Raw genomic sequence first — 5,000 nt, forward strand, 5'->3', positions numbered from 1 at the left:
ATATACCCATGGGCAATTATAAAGTGAATTTTAGGGCTTAGAATCATCATCATCATCATCGTTTAACGTCCGCTTTCCATGCTAGCATGGGTTGGACGATTTGACTGAGGACTGGTGAAACCGGATGGCAACACCAGGCTCCAATCTAAATTTGGCAGAGTTTCTACAGCTGGATGCCCTTCCTAACGCCATGTATTCCTAGTATTTTATCTTTTCTTAAAACTGGTTTCCGTATTACGTTTACATCTGCACCAGGTCTGCTTAGGAGGTTATTGTGTCCAAGAATACGTGCAGCCACTTTTAATTTTCGTATCTTCCACTGGTGTTCCCTGTCGATTATTCCAACTAGCAGCTGGTCTCCATATTTCCATACATGATCGGCCACACCCGATCTTTCAACATCCTCTTGTGTCACAGCTCAACCATATATATATATAATATGTACGTGTGTATATGTACATATATATATGTGTGTATATATATAAATCTGTATGTATACAGGGTTGGTATATAGAGAATTACGGATGGTGTCTACGGAATTTTGATTTGATGTCGGGTGACTTTTGGCCATACCTGCATATGAGCTTACAGACAGAGTTGCTTCCCTTGTTTGTACCCATGTTCATTACAGAGTTATGTCCCTTGCAATTCGTAACGTTTGGGCAATTTTCGTTGAGTCAAAGTGAAGCAACATCGCTTCTTTCCAAACCTACCTGCATAAAACATTATCATATATAATATTAATAATGATTTCATTTATTTGCCTCAAGGGCGGAGGATGAGGGGGCACAATACAGCGACAGAATAAAGTGTGTGTGTTTAACGAAAGGATAAAAAGATGAAACAAAAATAAAGTATAAATAATTATAATAATTCTTGCTTTGCGGTATTTCGTCTGCCATTACATTCTGAGTTCAAATTCCACCGAGGTCGACTTTGCCTTTCATCCTTTCGGGGTCGATAAATTAAGTACAAGTTACGCACTGGAGTCGATATAATCAACTTAATCCGTTTGTCCCCTCTGTGTAGCCCCTTGTGGGCAGTAAAGAAATAAGAATTTGAACTCAAAACACGAGGATTGATCAAATGCCGCTAAGCATAATAATAATTACAAGTATTTTAAAAGAATCAAGTTCCGAGAGCTCTTACCTCTGCTGGTGACAAAGGGCTTCTCTCCCAGAGTAAAAAGTAGACTGTATGACGCATGTGTACGAACAGCCATGCTACATGGCAGTGAAACATGGGCCGTGACTGTTGAGGACATGCGTAAGCTCGCAAGGAATGAAGTCAGTATGCTCCGATGGATGTGTAAGTACCTTGAGAGAAAAGTTGAACACAGGCATCAGTTATGGTGTGCAAGAGAGACGATTGCGTTGGTACGGTCATGTGGCGAGAATGGGTGAGGATAGCTGTGTGAAAAAGTGCAACACCTTAGCAGTTGAGGGAACCTGTGGAAGAGGTAGGCCCAGGAAGACCTGGGATGAGGTGGTGAAGCATGACCTTCGAACATTAGGCCTCGCCGAGACCTTTGGAAATATGCAGTGCGTGAGAAGACCTGGCAATGCTGTGAAGCCCTTCTCTCCTGGAACTTTATTCCCTTCTGACCTTGTGCTGTCCCTTTAAAAAATTGCTGGGACTGACCCTGCACATCTATATATGTATGCGACATTGTGTGTCTGTATGTACATGTATATGTATGTGCATTTACACACATACACACATGATGGACTTGAGAACAACATATGAGAATTCAGCTTTTTGCCAAACGACCTGCACGAACATTACCTTACCTGTTGTCCGAACAGGTCCACGGTGTGCCATGCGTCAGGTGTCAAAGTGATCGCCGAGCAATGTGAGACAAAGTGTTTTGCTCAAGAACACAACGCACCACCTAGACTAGGAACTGAGACCACGATCTCTCAATAGTGAGTGCAACACATTAACCCACTCAGCCATGCATCTTCACTACAAACACACACACACATATATATATATATATGCATATATACATACATTCATTCATTCATTTATATATATATATATATATATATACATACGTATATATACATACATACATATGTATACATTCATATATAGCTATATATGTGTGTGTGTATGTACGCACACACATGTACATATGTTACTCTGTCTGTGTGTATGTAAGTTAGTCTGAGTGAGCGTGTGTGTATCGCAATCAGGGTTTAAGACCCGATTAATCTAATCCACAGCAAGACCAGATCGGATTATCTCACCTTCCTCTTCCCTCTGCCCATTGAGATGATACAGACACCTGTATGTGGTCATAACACCTGCTAGAAATACCAGCCAAGTCTCCCTTAATTCACAGGAGTGGATGGTCACAACTGGAACGTCTCTGATCATAGGCCTGTCTGGATCAGGATTGACCTGCGGCTAAACAACAACAGTAGCTATAACCACTAATACTAAGTACTATACTATACATTAAGTAATGTAGTCCTAGATACACTATGCCTGAATAAAAGACGGGATGGTCACAGCTGGAACGTCTAGCATTTGAGATGGATGCGTACGCAGTGCCCTTGAAACTTTCTGTCATGTGCTGACCTGAGTCAGTAAGAAGCTTCTCTTCCCAGCCACATGGTTCCAGGTTCAGTCCCACTGCATGGCGCCTTGGTCAAGTGTCTTCTCCTATGGCCTCGGGCCAACCCAACCCTTGTGAGGGGGATTCAAAAGACAAGAGACACACATATATTTTTTTTTTTTCTTTTACTTATTTCAGTCATTTGACTGTGGCCATGCTGGAGCACTGCCTTTAGTTGAGCAAATCGACCCCAGGACTTATTTATTGTAAGCCTAGTACTTACATATACTCACACATACATATATATATATATACACACACATATGTATATATATATATATATAGGTAAATTGAAAATTGGAGGTAATACTTGACAATTGTAAGCACCTGTGTATTCCAGCTAGTGGTTGCGGTGAAGGAATAAATTGTAAATCCAAAAAATAACAACAAAACTACACAGGATTCCGCGGTACACGTGTTTCAAGCTTTATATGTGTATAATTTACAATGTAAAGCTATCCTCAGCCGCAAAATTATTCCTCTCTCATATATATATATATATGATGGGCTTCTTTCAGTTTCCGTCTACCAAATCCAGTCACAAGGCTTTGGTCAGCCCTAGGCTATAGTACAAGACACTTGCCTGGAACCCAGAACCATGTGGTTGGTAAGCAAATGTATATATATATATATATATATATACACACACACACACACACACACACAAATATTCTTGTATCTTTAACTTGTGCCAGTCATCAGACTGGCCATAGATAGACATATAAGTTAGATAGATAGACAGACAGATAGATAGATTATATATATATATATATATATATAAGAATTTAAGGATTGGAGAAAACGCATGTTATAATTGCATACTTTATTCCTACATATGTTTCAAAGGATTACAACCTGTGTGATCCATAGGGATCTTTGATATTAAAATTGTAACCTTCTCATCAGGGAAAGCATGGGAATCATCTTAATCGGTCATAATCGGTCCTAATGTCTTACGTTTAAGATGATTCCCATGCTTTCCCTGATGAGAAGGTTACAATTTTAATATCAAAGATCCCTATGGATCACACAGGTTGTAATCCTTTGAAACATATGTAGGAATAAAGTATGCAATTATAACATGCGTTTTCTTCAATCCTTAAATTCTTGAATATACTCAAATACCCAAAATTTCAAGGAGTTCCTGCCTTAAAAACAGGAGCTAACCACAGTTATTTTGTGTTCTTTGCTACATTGGTTTCTATTAACCCATTTATTCTATCAGAAGAATTTTTATTCATTAAGATAGAAGAAATACACATAATTATATATATATATATATATATATATATATATATATATATATATATATATATATATATATATATAAATAGATACATACATACATACGTACACATAGACAGACAGATAAATAGTTAAACATAGATAGATTGATAGATAAATAGAGAGATACTGGCATATATATACAGACAGATAAATACATATACATATATACAGACAGACAGACATTAGACAGATAGATAGAGAAAGAGAGAGAGAGAGGTGGGGATAACGAAGTAAGTTTTATCGTCTGCAATTGTCGTTGGTTTTCCTGGTTGTGGTGGCGGAATCATTAGTCGGACATTTTGAAAGCAATTCCCTTTGATGAGAACAAACGTAGGAAGAGACGCACGAGGAATTAGGGTGGCGATAGGCATGGGAGTGAATAGAGGCGATTGCGATGGCAGACGAAGGATGAGGAGTTTGTCGCGAGGAGAAGGCCATTGTCGATGTTGCTGGAGGGGGGGGGGGGAGAGTGATGGCGAGTCGGTAAGGTTGAACAAGGCGGGAAGGAGTGCGGTCGGGCGGTCGTTCGCAAATTGTATCTTGACAAAGGGTCCACTTGATGAGATGTGAAAGAAAAAGAGAAGGATTTGTTAGAAAAGCGATGTATGGGATGGCATGGGGGATATGGGTGGGGAACGAAGACCAAGACTGAGAGGATGATAAAGGAAAACAACAACAACAACAACAACGACTACAGCAACAGTAGTAATAATAATAATAATGATAAGACTAGATAGAGAAATCGCACGGCAATAAATTGTCACATCAAACAGAAATAGCGATGCTGTAAGAGGTGGTCATTATTTCACCGAGCGACAGACACCGGTTTGAAGGGAAGGGGGAGGGTGAAGAACAGAACGCGAGAGAGAAACATAGAGGAAGAGAGAGAGAGAGAGGGGGGAGGGAGGCAGGAGAGACAGAAAGAGTGAGACTGAGAAAGAGTGGGGGGGGGCGGAAAGGAATGACGAGAAGGGGAGAGCGTAATTGTACATCAAACAGAAACAGTAAGCGCATGTCACTGTTGATTGTGTTAATGGTGGTGGTGGTGGTGGTGGCGGCGGTAGAAGTGGTAATGATGCTGGTGGCGGTG

This window comes from Octopus bimaculoides, chromosome 29 (assembly GCF_046866305.1).
Source record: "Octopus bimaculoides isolate indiv1 chromosome 29, ASM4686630v1, whole genome shotgun sequence".
Classification (NCBI taxonomy): domain Eukaryota; kingdom Metazoa; phylum Mollusca; class Cephalopoda; order Octopoda; family Octopodidae; genus Octopus; species Octopus bimaculoides.